Here is a 17,236-nt window from a genome sequence, read left to right on the forward strand (position 1 = left end):
GGGCAATTCTTAGAAATTTGCCCAGACGGTGGGATTTGATTACAGTGACCGCCACGTTGTCATTGTTGTTTGTGTCCTGTGCAGTTTGCTTGTAGTGCTTCGGACATCCACTCTCTGGGTTCTTTTCCCAAATGGACGTGTCCCGCATATGACGTCACAGAGTCAAAACGGTAAATAATTGAGAAGTTCAGACATTATGTACACGGGGCATCTATCGTTACTCTCTTGGTGGGCACAGAAGAGGTCCATATCCAATCAGGCTCTAGGCTCATTCACAGAAGTGATCTCAGTGGCCCTTATTCTGGCCAAAGCGCCATCTTAGTTGAGCAGTGCAGGTTCACCACTGTGCATGCAAGAGACCAGACCCTGTGTACCAGGTTTCCCTGCGGCCCAGAGATGCAGGCTCCTTCCACCGCATTTTTGATGACTACCTACAAGTTGGATCTTCTCCTTTGCTGTGACCAATGGCAGCACCTTAATTAAGCAAGGTCTCCCCCAGGGCAATGGTTTTCCCCAACCTTAGGTTAAAATGAGTGTCATAACAAGTGATAATAATTACCGCATACTCGGCTCTAACCATGGCTCTGCTCTGTGCTCAGTATGTCACATTTATTATCTCAGTTCTTTTAAAGATGAGGAGCCTGAGGCTCAGAGAGGTTGAGTAACTGTGAAAGGTTATGGGGCTCCTAAACCAGGTCTTTCTAATTCCAAAGCCTATGGCCAAAGCCGACTGGTACATGCAGTGAGGACGTGGTGCAAGACTGTAACCAGCCAGGCGAGTATGGCCCCTTCACAGGAGTTTGGAAGGCTTTGCAAGTATTCCTTAAAGCATTTTTATCACTATTCTTTTGAAATTGCCTTTAGAACTCCAGGCACATTCTTTTAAATATTATCAATGGGATAGATCTTCCTCCTTTGAATGTGGATTTGAGTTTTGGTTATAGCTATGATTCATTCAATACCCTGTGGTGATTAAAGAGCCTCTCAAGCTGGGTAAACCAGTTTAGGGCGCAAACAAGGCATGACAGAATGTAACAAGATTATCTTCATTCTCCAGCATTTCTGAATGGCATAGAGGAACAGAAGGGAATAGACTTAGACTTAGAAGCACCATGGTTTGGGGTTCAAATCCTGACTTAGTCACCCGAAAGCTATGTAATTCCAGGAAAGGCATGTAATAATTCATAGCCAAGCTTGCCTGACCTTCAAAAAGAACAAAAGAATCTAGAGTACCTGCCTCAGTGTGGTTTGGAGATCAAAAAATCTCATATGTCAGAATACATCTGGAGGTGTCTGAGATGTGGTCTTTTCTCAAGAAGTATTTCCTGAATCTGATTATCAGATTATTATTTATCTCTGTCCTTGTCCTTTGAATGCGGTGAGAGATGGTCAACAAGAGTTAACATGGTCTGTGACAATGACCAGGCCTCAGGGCTCCTCCGAGTGCTGCTGGGCTTGGCATATAGCATTTATTTGCAATTACAGTTTAAAAACCAAGATGGAGGTCCCGAGTTCCCTGATGCTCAGGGAGATGGATTTAAAGGAGGCTGTGGTTTGTGGTAGGTAGTTTCTACCTCAACATTATCCTAGACTCTCTAAAACAGTAGGAAATATAGCTTGAGCGTGGGCCCCTTCCTACACATTTATGGAGTAGCCTGCCCTGTGCAGGTTGTGGCTCAAGGTGGGTGGGACATGGGACACTGCTCCTGTCATCAAGAACAGTGTCCAAAGGGCTGGTTTAGTGACAGGCAGGGAATGATGCTACCCATATGATAAGAACTGAGAACACCTCAGAACCCATTACACAAACAGTGTCATTCATCTATTGACGAAGAGGTCATAACTCTTTAGGCAACAAATAAGCACCTGCTGTGTCCAGGAGATTCAGAGTGAACAACGCAAACAATATTCTAGCATAGAGGAAAGAGACCTGGAAATGGGAGAGGGAGAAGAAAGTATTAGAATAGTTAACAGAAATAGAAGCCTTGTGTAGTGTTGCTCTGAATTCATAAGCCTGTCAGGCTTCTTTGTGTGGTCAGAAGGGTGATTGGAGAATTCTAGAAAATTTGCAGAGTGGTGTTTATCAAAAGATGGAAAAGAGGAATGTCGAAGCATTTTGCAACATACAATAAATCAGGGGTATCTATCTATTGAAAATAGGGGATGAGAGCAGCCTCTGAGGGGCTCTGTAGCTCTTTGGCAACTGATCTAGAACCACCCTGGCGTATCCTTTGCAGCACCCTATAGTAGAGGTACAATATTATCTCCATTTTACAGATGAGAAAACTAGGATACAGGGCAGTAAATAACTTACCTAAGGCCAATAGCTCCCAAGTGTCAGAGGCAGGATTTGAACCTAGGTAGTGTGGTTCCAGACCCTTGGCTCTTAACCAACTTCATACAAACTTTTTCTTCTCCCCTACATGCCCCACCCTCAATGGAGTGGCTTTGCCCAAACTTGAAATCTCTCCTCCTTCTTGTAGGGCTCATTCTAGACCCCACATCTCCCTAACAGGGAGCCATAAGTGTGGGCAGCCTTTGCACAACTATATAGCATGACACTGAAATCTGGCCAAGACTTAATCACTAAGGAGAAAGGAAGTACTCAGAAGCCTTGGCCTAATTCTTTGAATCCCTCCAGGATGAGATACAGTGACTGCCCTGTCTCTCTTTCTGCTCTTTAAAGAAATAAATTAATTGTGGCCCAATCATTCAGTGGATCATTATATAGCAACAAAAAGAACAAACTTCTCTATAGCGTGCATGTCGAAAAGGGCACATCCTAAATGTATAGCTAGATGACTGATCCATGTCACCACCACCCACGTGAAGAAATGGAAAATTACTGGCAATCCAGAAACCACATTCTGCTCTGCTGATTACTACCCCACCATCCCTCCCAAAGATACCCACTGTTCTGATTTCTAACCATACAAAGTTATATTGTCTGGTTTTGGAACTTTATATCGAGGGAAGCATATGATAGTCACTTTTTTATGTCTGAACTACTTTGTTCAACATTTCATGTGATATTCCTTCTTGCTATTGCACTCTTGCAGATAACAATGTCCCCCCCACCACCACCACTTTGCAGTATGGATTCTCATGTATGAAAACAACACAGTTTACCTACTCTATACTTGACAATCACTAGGTTATTTCCAGTTTGGAGCCAATACAATAACAGAGGGATGAGCATTCTTCTACATGTGTTCCAGAGTTCATATGTATGCATTCTCTTGCTCATAAAACTAGGAGTAGAATATCCAGGTTATGAAGTAGCCCATGACAAATTTTAGCAGACAATGCCAAATAGCCTTCTAAAGTGATTGTACTAATTTACGCTCCCACCAACAGGCATGAGAGTTCTAGTTGTTTTACATCTTCGTCAACACTGTTTAATTGGTCTTTTTTTCTATTTCTGGAGTATAATATCTCAATGTGGTTTTAATTTGCATTTACAGATGACTGATGAGGTTAGCTGCTTTTCATCTGTTTATTGGCCATTTGGACAGCCTCTTTCGTGAAATGTCTGTTCAAATATTTTGCCCATTTTTAGTTGGGCTTTTCTGTGTTTTTCTTATTCACTTGTAGATGTTCTTTATACATTCAGGACATGAGACCTTTGTCCGTTCCATCTGGTGCAGATTTCTCTCCTACTCTGTAGCTTGCAACTTCACTCATTTAATGTGGTAATAGTTTTGTGAGTTTTAAAAAGCACATTTATTAATTAATTATTAGTGCCATATAATTAAACTGTACATATTTAAGGTGTATGATTTGATAAGTTTGAACATACGTATATGCCAGTGAAACCATCACCACAATCAAGATAGGAAATGTTTCAATCACCCTTGAGAGGTTTTCTGTGCCTCTTGATAATCACTCCCAACTGATCTGCTGTCTGTCATTATAACTTGGTTTGCATATTTTAGAATTTTATGTAAATGGAATCACCCAACAGGTACTCTTTTTTTGTCTGGCTTCTTTCATTCAGCATATTTTGACATTTATTCATGTCGTTATGTATATCAATAGTACATTTATTCTTACTACTGAGTAGTATTTCATTGTATGGTATTGCACAATTTAGCCATCACCTGTTGATGGGCAATTAGATCGTTTACAGTTTGGGGCTCTGACAAATAAAGCTGCTATGAACATTTCATGTATAGGACTTTACATGGACATAAGCTTTCAATTCTCTCAGGTAAATACCTAGGAATGAAATTACTGGGCACATGGTAGGTATCTCTTTAAGGGTTTAACTTTTTAAGGAGCTGTCAAACTGTTACCCAAAGTGGCTGTACCATTTCACAATTCCATCAGCAAGACAATTCTAGTTCCTTCGTATCCTCACCACCTTAGTATGATCAAGTCTTTAATTTTTAGCCATTCTAATAGCTATGTAGTGTGTTCCACTATCATTTTAATATTTGTTTCCCTAATATTTGTTTCCCTCATGACTAATGGTGTTAAGCCATCTTTTTACATGTGTATTTAACATTCTTAGATCTTCTTAGGTAAAGCATCCGTTCAAATATTTTGTTCATTTTAAAAATTGAAGTGTTTGCTTTTTTATTGTTGAATTATTGTAGTTTTATTTTTCACATATTGTGGACATAAGTCCTTTATCAGATATTTGATTTGCAATATTTTCTCCCAAACTGTGTCTTTTCTTTTCAGTCTCTTAACCATATCTTTTCAAGAATAGAATTTTTAAATTTTGATGAAGTCAAAGTTATGGATTGTGTTTTTGGTTTTATATCTAAGACATTTTGCCTAATCCAACAGCACAAAGATTTTTCTCCCTATTTCTTTTGGAATTTTTTATCATTTTATGTTTTACATAGAGGTCTATAATCCATTTTGAGATACCTTTTATATATAGTGCAAGGCATGGATTGAAATTCATTTTTTGTATGGATATCAATTGTTTTGATACCCTTTATTGAAAAGACTATTTTTCTCCACTGAATTGTCTTTATACCTTTGTTGAAAGTCGGTTGTCCATATATGTGTGGGTCTATTCTATTTCTTTGATTGATGCCAATAACACACCGTCTTAGTTACTATAACATAAGAACACTTGAAATCAAGTAGTAATTAGTTCTCTAAATTTGTTCTTTTTTTTTTTTAAGATTTTATTTATTTGTCAGAGAGAGATAGAGAGGGAGAGAGCGAGAGCACACAAGCAGGGGGAGCAGCAAGCAGAGGGAGAAGCAGGCTTCCCGCTGAGCAGGGAGCCGGATGTAGGACTTGATCCCAGGACTGGGATCACGACCTGAGCCGAAGGCAGACGCTTAATCCACTGAGCCACCCAGGCGTCCCAAAATTTGTTCTTTTAAATATTGTCTTTTGATGAACTCTTCTGTTGTATTGTTCTTTGGATAAACTCTTCTGGTGCTTGGTTTGTTTTTTAACAAATTTTCTCTAAGAAATCTTGAATCTACTCAGACAGACACTCTTCCAACTTGGAGCTGGAAATAACACCTGTGGATTTTAATGCCATCGTTCCTTTAGGCTTAAAAGTCATTTTTATTCAAAGATCTTTTATTATAATGCACGAACCCCAAAGAGAGTGGAGCTGTGGCGATACTAAGCCAAATAGTCATCAGCTATCATGGTAAATGACAGCCAGCTGACAATCTGACTTTTTTGGAAAGAGATTCTTCCGACTGACCTCTTGGAGGTGGGGAAGCCCAGGTGGAAGGTGAGAGGGAAGGGAGTCTCAGATTTATAGTAACTCCTACAAGTTACCCGGCATTGTGCTGACTGTTTTGCATTTAGCATCTTCTTTTATTTAAGATCCTTATAATTTCCCTACTAGGACTATGCTCTAGAGCAGGGTCCTTTTCTTTAAAGGGCCAAATGTTTTAGATGGGACCAACTTGATGGGCGTTAACCTGTGCATTCACACAGCCCAGAAAATCATTCAGATTTTAGGCTTTGTGGGCCATACAGTTAGTCTCGGATGCCTCTCCTCAACTCTTTCCGTGTCACACAAAAACAGCCATCGATGATATTTAAACAGTGAGCCTGGCTGTGCTTCAATAAACCTTTATTTATGGACATTGAAATTTGAATTTAATATTATTTTTACACATCATAAGATATTTTTCCTCTTTTTTTTTTTTTTTTTTTTTTTGGTCTCTGTCATTTAAAAACATTGAAATTGTTCTTAGGTGGCAAGTCATACAAAAAGCAATGGGTTCTGTTTGGCCTGGGGGTGGTAGCTTCCTCGCCCCTCCCTAGGGAAACTCCCGCACACACGCATCAGGACACGTGTATAGGAAGTTCACATCAAAATTGTTCTTGAGGGCGCCTGGGTGGCTCAGTCGTTAAAGCGGCTGCCTTCAGTTCAGATCATGATCCCAGAGTCCTGGAATCGAGTCCCACATCGGGCTCCCTGCTCCGCAGGAAGCCTGCTTCTCCCTCTCCCACTCCCCCTGCTTGTGTTCCTGCTCTTGCTGTCTCTGTCTCTGTCAAATAAATAAATAAAATCTTAAAAAAAAAAAATTGTTCTTGAATGCTCCAAACTAGAAACAACCAAAAGTCCCCGCAAAGGTAGAGCGGTTAAATATATTGTAGTTTATTTATATATAACATATGGTTGAAAGAAAGAAGCAAGTCTTGAAAGAATACATACAGTATGATTTTATTTATATAAAGTTCAAAAACAGACCTGCCTAAGTGCTAAAACTAAAAAAAAAAAAAAAAAAAAAGGCAAAGAAATGATCACAAGAAAAATCAGGGAGGGGGCTCCTGAGGTCCTGGGAATGTTGCATTTCTTGACCTGGGTCATGTTTACAATGGTGTTTGCTTTATATTTATTCTTTGAACTGTACCTTTTATGTATCTACTCTGAAATGTATATCTCATCAGTTTAAAAATCTCAGTTCCTAATTCTAACTCTGAGTTGGCATTTGGAGCCCCATTTCGTAGTGAGGTTGGGGAAGGGGGGAGCTGCATGCCCAGGCCACATGTTTCCAACTTCCTAAAGCTCCTTTGATATAATTTTGAAGACCTTTGGCATCCATCTGGCCCTGGGCTTCACATTTGCCAAGAAGAGTCTTGGCTTTTATAGCATTCAAATGTTTTTCTTCTCAGTTTACTTTTGTCTCAGATACTAATGCTCTCTGCCAAATTCCCTCAAGGTCAAATCCACATTATTATGGGTTCCATTGTCTTGAAGCCTTTCTTGTTTGCAAATTCCATTTTTCCTAATTTCAAAATATAATTATAAATAATTCAATCACATTGAATTGGGCAGTGGATGTGTATACTGGCTACTTTCCCTTTATGCCTCTGCTCCTCAGTATTTATTCTCTTCTTAATATTTCTATCTTCTGGCTCTCTCTGCGTGGCTGCATGTTGTCATTAACCAGGCAGGGCTGAAATGAAAGAAGAGAAAATATGTATTCATGGTTGGAGAGGACATGAGTTCAGGAGTAAACCAACTGCAGTTTGAACCTCCGCTCAGTCGATAGGCTGTGTGTTCATGGCCAGTGACCTAACCTCTGAGTCTTTTCTTTCATTAATAGAAGTGAGGGCCAACAACTATGAGAGAGAGTCATTGCGAGAATGAGACATGTAAAGGTTAAACAAGAAAATCTGTGCAGTGTACGATGTTTAACACCTCATGCTACAGCTATTTCATGACTTGGGATAGGGCTGCAATAAATGTTAGTTTTCTTTCTCCTTCCCTTCCCTCTTTCCTCTGTCCCTCCCTCCCTCCCTCTTTTCTTCCTTCCTTCCTTCCTTCCCTCCTTTCTCCATTTTGCAAGATTTTTCCATCTACCCTCACCAACCATGTTAATCCAGCAATGGCTTAATGAGAGAAAAGGATGGTAGGTGGGTTGGGGACAGGAAGAATCAAAGGTGGAAAGAAAGATTCTGCTCAAGAGCCTGGGGAAAGAGCCCACATCACGTCCTCCGCTTTACTTGCCCGTCCTTCTTCATACTCCTCATTTTCCCATGAACTCACAGGTCTTTACACCCCTAGAAATCCAAGAACCCCGGTAAGGCCGCTGTGAGAATCTTTAGAGAGCCTAGGAGAACTTTATGGTGATTAAAACGTCAGGAATAAAAATTGCCTCCGTATAAATCACTCAGAACCCTGTCTGCCATATTGTCTGCACGGAGTCAATGTTAGGTATTATTACTGGGATCGTTGGTGTCATTATTATTACTGTTGCTCGGGACATTTCAGTGTGCCCCACAGAAGTTGCGAGGCCATCGGCTGCCTCGTTTGCCAAACGCACACCCAAGTTACAAACGATAGCGGTTGTTGTTTCTCTCAACATTTCTCAGTCTCCCTTGTCATTTCACCCCCCGAAACATTTCATTCTGCCTTTTCCAGAACAAACATCATTATAATCACTTCTTGTTCACATCTCCGATATCCCCATGGCTCTCGCAGCTCTCACTGGTAGTAGCAACACCTCTGAATTTACCACCATCTGCAAATATCATTAGCTATTGTTTACTCCCTCTCCCACACTATTAATGAAGATGTTAATTAAGACCAGAACTAACACTGACCCCAGCAGCAATCCACTAGACATTTATCCAACTGGATAAACTTCTGTTAGTCATTACCCACTGCTCATAGACATTACCACTACTCCAGTCCCTTCATCTGCTAATTTGTAGGAGACCAGGGGAGAGAATTAAGGGAGCCCAGTATTATTTAAAAATTAACACTCTGATACTTAGGGTTTTTGGAAAGGGATTTGGTGGAACCTCAGAAGGACGGTTGTCCGTAGTATGCATGAGTGGAGTGAGCCAGCCTCCAAAAGAATTTGGTAATTGCCTGGCTAAGCTTATGGGTTTCTGAGAATTTGGCAATACACTGTAAGGCTAGAGTACACCAACAGAAATTAGGGAGTTTTCTTTCCAGCCACTTCCATTTACAGATGAGCAGACTAAGGCCCAAAGACTTGTCCAAGGTCACCTCCCTCGTTAGTGATAGAACCTGAATTGGAACTTGGGGCTCGAACCTCCTGTGCCACGCTCTGGGTAGAAGCAAAGTCGATCCTACTTCACAGAGGTTCTGCTCAGACTCCGCACAACAGCATCTGTCCGCTAAACCCTAAGCCCGTGGGGCGCAGTGCCCATCGACTTCGTCTGTCTTCAGCACACCGTCTATAGCGGGGGCTCTTTACATACTCGTTAAAGGAAAGAGCATTATTCACCATGATGCCCTGTTCTCTCAACCTATGTATTAGCAGTTCTCAACCCTGGCTAAACACTAGAATCACCCAGGGGAACTTTTAAAAAATACCAATGCCCACACCACACCCCCTAGAAAGTCAGATTTAATTGGATTGAGGAGAAGCTCAGGCCCTGGTAATTTTTTAAAGCTCCCCAGGTGATTCTAATGTGCAGCCAGAGCTGAGAGCCACCTCAGAGGATAAAGTGTTTTTCCAAAGGCTCCTAAATTGGGCAGTTTCTTGTTCTATAGAATCGGGTCAGTACAGAGCTGCTGTGACTTAGCAAACGGGGAGCAAACCTCTCTCTTAAACAGGCAACTGACTGCCCTTCAGACGGTTCCCTGGTGAGGAATGCAAATTACATCGCCACCTCAGAATGATGTCACTTGGGATCTATTCATCCGGTGGTGGGTATTTACACCTGGCAGGTTTTCCAGACCTGAACTCGGGCAGCAGTAGGGCCCTCTTCAACGCTCTCAGGCAGCCCTAACGCGAGTTACTGGCTGGGGAGGAAAGCTGGCCCTCTGGAAGCAAAAGCAAGCAAAGGACAGAGGACCTACCAGGGTTTGAGGGGTTTGCTATTTCCACATTAGTCCCCACTGTCCCCACTGCCGCAGCAAATGCCTTCCTGCCACTGGCATGACAATGAAGCCTTGGTAGATGAAGAATGTAGGTCAAAGACAAACTAAGGAAACATAATCTCAGGCTTCTGCCTGGACAAGAGCCCAAGGAGAAGAAAAGACAAGACTTTGGAAGGTTTCAGAAGCTGTTTGTCTTCTGGTGTCACACTTTGTGGTCTCCTGCATTTTAGGGGGCATCTCTAAATGGGTTATTCCCTGCCCCCCCGGGTGGGGGGGCCTGGTACATGGGGGCTGCAATGTGCAGCAGGAAGCTGTGTTTCCAGGAAGGATAGATGACTCTCTCTGCAGTTCACAGAAAGATGCTACGTGGAAATTAGGGTACCCGAAGAGGGATAAAGACCCAACAGTCTTCCACATCCTTGTCTTAAGTAGCAGAGGCCTCATGATGAAAACAGGGGAAAAGAGGGAAGAGCAAAGAGATGACCGGAAGCGTTAGGGAGGGGTCATGGGGCTTGCCCTCCCTCCCCAAATATGCTCCAGGATCAGTGCCTCTGGACGGTTGTTAAGGCTGGGCTAACACAGGAAAATGTCCAGGAAGCCAGTGAAATGTGAACATGGAATATCTGTAGAACAGACAGTAAGACCCAAGGAAAAAGGAAGTGTAAGGTGAGAACATTTTTTACCTACTCACTCTCTTACCAACTGAAGTTGGAGCCCCAGCCATGGCTCACAGGCTTGCCAGCTGCTGTTACAACCTGGTTCAGCTTCTGGGAGAGAGAAAGAACGAGAAGGAACCCCAGCAGCAAGTCACTGGTGGAGGGCCAGGACAGGCGCCTCCACCAGTGAATGCTTCCAGATGCACTGAATTGTTGTCCCAAAACACTTCTCGAGAAACAGCTTAGGTAGAGAGTGACTCCTCTGGAGGAAAAAAATATCAGTCATTTTGACAAGGTCAAAATACCAAGAAAACAGCATTCCCTATTGAGAAGTTACAGGTCAGGACCACACTCCATTAGAAAATATTCTTTTCTGCTTCTCCCTTAGACATTCTGGCTATGACGTGATTTTTTAATATAGTCCCCCAAACAGAGACTCTCTGGGCACATAGTCTCAACTGAAAACATGGAAGTGATTGGATTTTTGGGTAAGGGTTCTTTCCCCCGTAACTGATAAAAAGAAAGACTCTAGAGGAGAGAGTGGACTAATGAAGCTAAATAATCCCATCCAAGGACAAATGATCCCAGGTGGTATTTGGGCTGTGGTGTGGTCTGCACTCCTCCAATATTGGGACTCAGAGGGCAGTAGGGTTTCCCTTGGGATCTGGAGATTGGGGCAATTTGGATGATTTCCGCTTTGCTTGCACCTTGGAAAGGTAGCCAGGGAGGAAGCCAGCAGAGAGAGGAGGGAAGGAGGGAGGGAGGGAAGGAGGGAGGGAGGAAAACAGGGGTGGGGTGGGGGAGGGCTCATTTATTGAGCACACACAGCTTGCTGGACATTGCTTTTGGCTTTTTCATATACGAATTCCACTTAGTCTCTAGAACACTACTGTGAGGTAGGTATAGTTGCTTAGCTAATAAGTGGCCAGGTTATAGTCCATCCAGGTTTATCTGATTTCAAAATTCTTCCCTTTTCCTCCTAACAACTAGTCTCCACCAACTAAACATACAAACACGGACACCTGAGTATATGCATGTGCATAGGTGTGTTGTGCTACTTAAGCGTTTCTGAACACTGCGCTATCACCAAGCAACCAAACAATGAGGGTCAATTTCCTATTTCTGTTTTTTTTGTCCTCTTCTAAGACTATAAATGGTTTTCCTCTCTTCAGAGTTGCCCCTAATGTTGTTTTCATCTGGCTTATTGAAGAAAGGAGGAAAAGAGGAAGGGTGGGGCTGAGGGAGATCACTGGTCCCCGTTCTGTTGCTTACGGGGCAAAGACTATTGGGGGGGGCAGGGTGGGGTGGGGTGGGGGAATGCCACCATTTTGCCAACCCCCTACCACTCCCCTGTGGGAATTCCCTGGTCTGCTTTAGATAAAGAGTTCAGCCCTGTGTTACCCTCAAGAAGTTGTGTTGAAATCTCCTCCCTTACTGAGAGAGGCAACCATCCTTGGAGAAGCTTCTCTCTACTTTTCTGAAAGAGGAATTGCAGATCTCGCGCCTCCCCCCTTCCCCCCCAGTTGCCAGGGGCCTCTATCTTTTGGGGGTTTTTTCCTGAGAGGAAGTGGAGAGAGGCGCTGGAGGTGGGAATGTGCGTGATGAGGCTGCAGCCTGCCTCCCCATTGGTCACCCGCTGCCCAGTGGAGGGGAGCCTGGCCGGGTTTTCCCTGCATCTCCCTAGAGCAGACCCAGATGCTTCAGGAGGAGATGCTATCGCAAAAGGGTTTATTGGGGGGGGGGAACCATGTGGAAGGGGATGGGGTGTTGGCAGGGACGCTTGCTCCGGGCTCAGCCTCTGCTGCCTGCAGTCTCCATATATTGATTCTCTCCCTTCTCCACTCCCGACTTTCCAAGGGTTTATATTCACTCCAAAAAGAAAAAGCAATCAATCCCCGGGCAAAGTGTTTGCAGTATTTTTATTAAAGTTTGGTGGAGAGGAGGGAAGAGGAAGGAAACAGGCTGGACTTGGTGGGGGGGCATGGGGTGGGGGGGTGGTAATGGCTGCTGAAGAGAGAGGGAGAGAAAGGGGAGGCAGGCATGCATGAGAGTCTCAAGCCGCGGCCAAGAAGCAGAGAAAGGGCTGGTGGCGACGGGGGGGGGGGGGGGTGTGCCAAAAGCCTTATAGAAAAAGAGCAAAGATCTGAACAGGAGGAATGGTGAAAAGCTGAAGTGCAAATGGACTTTGGGATCCTCCGGCGAAGAGTGCGGCGAACAAAATACGAAACAGGCCACCGTGACAACTCAGAGAGACCCAAGTCCTGAGGAGGCAGGCGGTTTGGAGATGCCACCGACATGGCCTGGCAAATAAATAAATAAATGCCAGAGTCTGCTAATATGCTGCGGGCCTTTAAAGAGAGGGAGAGAAAGGAGGTCTCGAGACACCGAGCGACATCAAGAGAAAGCAGCGGCAGAAGAGACAGACAGGGACAAAACACACACACACACACACACACACACACACACACACACAGCCAGACCCCAAGAGAGGGACGCAGAGAGTCGCACACAGAGAAAGACAGAAAGGGCTGGGAGAGGGGGGTGGCTGGGGGTGGGAGTGGGGCGAGAGGGAAAGTCTCCAGCCAAATGCGGGAGACTTGGCAGGTGGACAGCAGCGGCCGGGCAGAAACTGCACTTGCTGAGTCTAGTCCATTGTTGTCTGGATAAGGGGGGAGAGGGACTTGTTTGTTTGTTTTGTTGTTTGGCCTCTTTGTCTCTTTTGTTCCAAGCAGTTAGTTTGCTCCTTTCCCAGACACTGGGCTGATGGAAGCGCTTTATGGATTTTTCTTAAAGGGACAGGATTAGCTAGTTTACCAGTACAGTTTTAGAGATGTCTTAGTCCTACCCAGTTTCCACCTAACTGGCCAGATAGAGATAGAGATCTAGACATATAGCTGTAGATATAGATCCATATTTTAAAAGATCATAGTAAGTGTGGAGGGTTAGTATTTATGCTATTTTTGTGACTAGTTAACAAGAATAAACGGGTCAAGTTCACCCTCCCCCCACCAAGCCTCCTCCTCCAAGGTTGCCAACACTGCGGGGGGTTGGGGAGGGGGAAGAAGGAAGGAAAGACAAAAAGAAGAAAACCCTACAAACAAAAGTAAATGGAGACATACATAAATAACTCCAAACCTTGGTACATGTTCTTACCACCCCCCTTTTTTTAACATCAAGATGAGAAATATAAACTTGAGGCCTTAAATAAGCTCCAGTAGATGGGCTCGGAAGGACCAGGGGTGGCTAGGACATCCCTCCTCTGACACTGGCAAGACGCTGCTGGCCCTGGGCCTCACCCCCGGGCCCGTTTCCTGCAGGCCCTTCCCAGGCTCCATCCCAGAGGACAGACACGGCGCTGGGGGCTTGGAGAGCCCAGCCTGGCTTGGGTCACCCCCTGGGGCTTGGCCTTCCTGAAGGAACAGACTGTTAACACACTCAGGGGGCCCAGGGCCAGTGTTGGAGGGTCCTGAGTCACTAAGCTGAGCAGAGAGCTGCTTTTTCTTTATTTGAGGAGAGGTCCGGGAAAGGGGTATCCCGTAAGCCTTTGACTTTTTCCTTCCACAGAGACCCCCAGCTTCCTGTCCTTCATAATAATTTAAATAAGTTTTGGCCTAAAGCAGAGGGCTTCTGAAGGAAATGAAACTTCAAAACTCTTCCAAATTCATCCACATTCAATTTTGAATTTCTCTCTAGCCCTCCCCCAAAAAGAATGCCCAGTCCTTTTTCTTAACCCTAACTTTATCTTCTCCTCCCCATCTTAAAATCTCTCAGTGAAATCTAGGGTGAGGGCAGATTAAAAATCAATGCATACAATCCAAGCGCTTTGGGTTCTAGGAAGGGTTGGGGGGGGTGGAGGTGGGAGAGGGAAGTGGGTGCCCCTTTGTGAACAGGATCCTTTATATTCCAAGCAAACACAAAACGGACGCCTCTGCCCTCAGAAGTGCGGCTGCCACAGTTGTAGGATAGAGGCTGGCTCTGGGGGCACAGCATACCCTCAGCTCCGCCCCAGCCTCTGGGAGTTTGATACTTAAAATTAAAGATAGACAATTCCGTCAGCCGCTCGCGTTTGGGGGTGGTGGGGTGACGAGTTAAGAAGCAAGCTGCTTACACACACAACTTATCTACCCCTACCGTATTTTTCTCCTTTTGGCTTCCGCGCCCCCCTCCCCACTTCAAAGCTGCCATAGGTGTCCTGCCATCATCCCCACGAAGTTTTGCTTCTGCTAGAAGCAGAAAGTGTCAATAGAAGGATCCAGGGAACACCCGCCTTTCCAGGCTGGCCCCCTCTCCGAAACAATCTCGGTGACAACGTGGGCCAAGGCTTGCAGGGACCAGCCCATAGTGAGGGGTTCTGGGGGGCAAGGCGATGCGACCTTGGTTCCTGGTGGGCCCAGTCCGCGTGAGGCCTCTGGGAGGGGCGGCCCAAAGGACCCAGGCAGCACGTGGGACACGTGTTTGCCCAGAGTTTGGAAAGAGAGACTGTTGTGGGGCGCGGGTCTCCCGAGGCTCTTGGGGGAGGGGGCATTTGTAGCCAGCTTTGATTTGGGCAGACGTCTCACGTCCCGGGTCACACGAGGTAACCGACGTCCTCCTAACCTTGAGCGTAAACTTGATTCTGATTTGGGCACGTAGGCGCAGCCCCGCTGAACTCGTTAGCTTCTGCGGACATCGCTTAGGGGCAGGCATCGTCTGTGGCCAATGATCAGAGGATCACCACCGGCACGTGGAAAGATCAAAGCAAAGTGCTGGCCTTGACCCTGGCGAGGTCAAGTCCGATTCCAAGCCCAGTCCAGCGGGGTTCAGAAACCGCCCTGCAACCCCAGGCCCAGGAGTCCGCCCGGCGCCATCCGAGGAGGATTTCGTTTCTAGTCCCCGCACGCGTCCCAGCAGCGCACCCGGAGATCCAGTTTCACCGGAACGTTCCCGTTGACTGGTTGGTTTGAAAGTTGAAGCCCCGGGCTAGTAAGGCTGGCCACAAAAATTTCAAACCCCGCTAATCCTAGACAAAATAAAAACAAAATAGGCCACAAACCAGCCAACTTGGGACAAATTCTGTGGTGGTCTCCTGGCTGGGCACATGGAGCTGCGGGACCTGGAGGGAGTGAACCTTTCTATCTCTAATTCCCAGTGTGCGGGCAGACCTCAGGATGGTGTTAGAGCCGGGTCTCCTCTCCATTGCTTACTCCTGTCTTCTAAAGAAGTATAAAAACAACACCCCAAACCGGCCCGCATCCACAGCTCCGGGGGGGTGGGGGGCAAGGGGCACAGGAAGCTTGCCTAGAGCCCGAGCTTTGGCACGAATTTGCCTCACACCAAGACGTAGGGTCTCCCAGGGAGACGAAACCGAGGCGGAGAAATCGCGGCCTGGGAGCCCCTGGCCCCCACTCGGGAGCCAACCCGCCCAGCACGAAGAGTGCGTCTCCCGATCCCCACGCCGGGGAACTGGAAGGCAGGGGGACGCTCGAGGCTCCAGCAGGGTGGAACCTTAAAGAAAAAAATCTGAAAAGAGGAAAAAAAATAAATTTGAACAAAACTAAACTACAAGCCCGAAGGTCTCCGCCGCAAGCGAGGTGGGGGAGGAGGGGGCGGGAACGGCCGAGGCGCGGAGAGTGGGGGATGCGAAACGAACTCCATCCCCTGCAGAGTCGGTGCCTTCGGGGACTCCACCGCCGCGCGCTCCCACCCGCAAGGTTTGGACTCGCGGGGGAGGGGGAGGGCGGGAGGGAGAGGAGAGGAGACGAGGCTAGGTGGAGGGAAGGGGGGTGGTGGTGGAGGAAGTCGTGGTTCTCTTTCTCCTCCTGCCAGCGTCAGCCGAGGCGAACTTGACTGCGGTGGCAGAGCTCGAGAAAACTTTGGAAAGTTTAGGTAGCGCGGTTAGTGGTGGAGGCGCAGGGCAAACCAGAGCGCTGGGGTGGGTGTGGGGGGGCGGGCTGGATGCCATCAGGAAGCCAGGTCCCGAGGTGGTTAAAGATCCAAGTATCCTGGGTCAGGTCCGCCCACGGCCCCAGAGGCTTCGAGGGGCTGCCTGCGGGACGTTTCTTGAAGAGACCGACAAGACAGAGCCGGTAGTTCGGCGGTTTGTGCCAGTGCCCGAAAGCACTACCCGGAGACGGCTCGGAGCAACAGCGGCAAAGGCTCGTCTGCCAAGGCGGGATTAGATCCGCCCGCCCGGGGGCCCGGGCCCCCATCCTCCCCCGCCCAGCGAGGGCCGCGCGCGCCAGGGATCTTTGGGGCGACGCGCGCGGTTTCGAGTCGCGCTTCGGGTCTCTGCGCACCACGTGCGCCCACGGCCTCAGGCGGGGACGTTTGGGCGAGTGCCCCCGCAGGGGAGGGGGCCACGCGGCCGGGACCAGGCTTCGGCGACGTCCCAGCTCGCGCACCCTTGCTGGGGGGGAGGCGGGGGCGTGGGCAGGACAAAATGGCCCAACCCAACTTCTCCCTGCGCCCTGGGAAGGCAGCGTGGTGCGCCCGCTGGAGCGCGAGGCCGCCGCCGCGGGTTCCACACCCGGCCTGGCATTCTGCTTTTCCTCACTGCGCACCAGGGAAAGGCATAATTCAATTATATCGTTCAAGTGCCACGCAGCTTTTTCCTCTTTTGCTCTGCAGCCTAGTGCATTTCGAAGGGGAATCTCCCAATTCTCAAATAAATCTCTCTCTCTCTCTAAAGCCCAGCTGGGTTCTGTAGTAATCATTGGGGCGAAATAAGACAAAAAAAGAAAGAAAGAAAGAAAAAAGAAAAACCCAAATCAGATGTGAGTTTACAGTCTGAAGCGGCGTATTTGGG

At 46.7% G+C, this 17,236-nt stretch overlaps 1 protein-coding gene and 1 long non-coding RNA gene across 9 annotated transcripts in view; one reads left to right on the forward strand and one right to left on the reverse strand.

Annotated features, from left to right (window-relative positions):
* NFIB (nuclear factor I B) overlaps positions 1 to 17,236 on the reverse strand; it is a 436,890-nt gene that overhangs the window by 247,756 nt on the left and 171,898 nt on the right. The window lies entirely within an intron of this gene.
* Positions 16,108 to 17,236, forward strand: part of LOC118524168 (uncharacterized) — a 56,813-nt gene continuing 55,684 nt past the window's right edge. Inside the window, exon 1 of the long non-coding RNA XR_013444013.1 lies at positions 16,108 to 16,142. This is a non-coding gene — a long non-coding RNA (uncharacterized LOC118524168). The remainder of the gene's footprint in view (positions 16,143 to 17,236) is intronic.

The sequence above is a fragment of the Halichoerus grypus genome, chromosome 14, assembly GCF_964656455.1.
Source record: "Halichoerus grypus chromosome 14, mHalGry1.hap1.1, whole genome shotgun sequence".
Lineage (NCBI taxonomy): Eukaryota > Metazoa > Chordata > Mammalia > Carnivora > Phocidae > Halichoerus > Halichoerus grypus.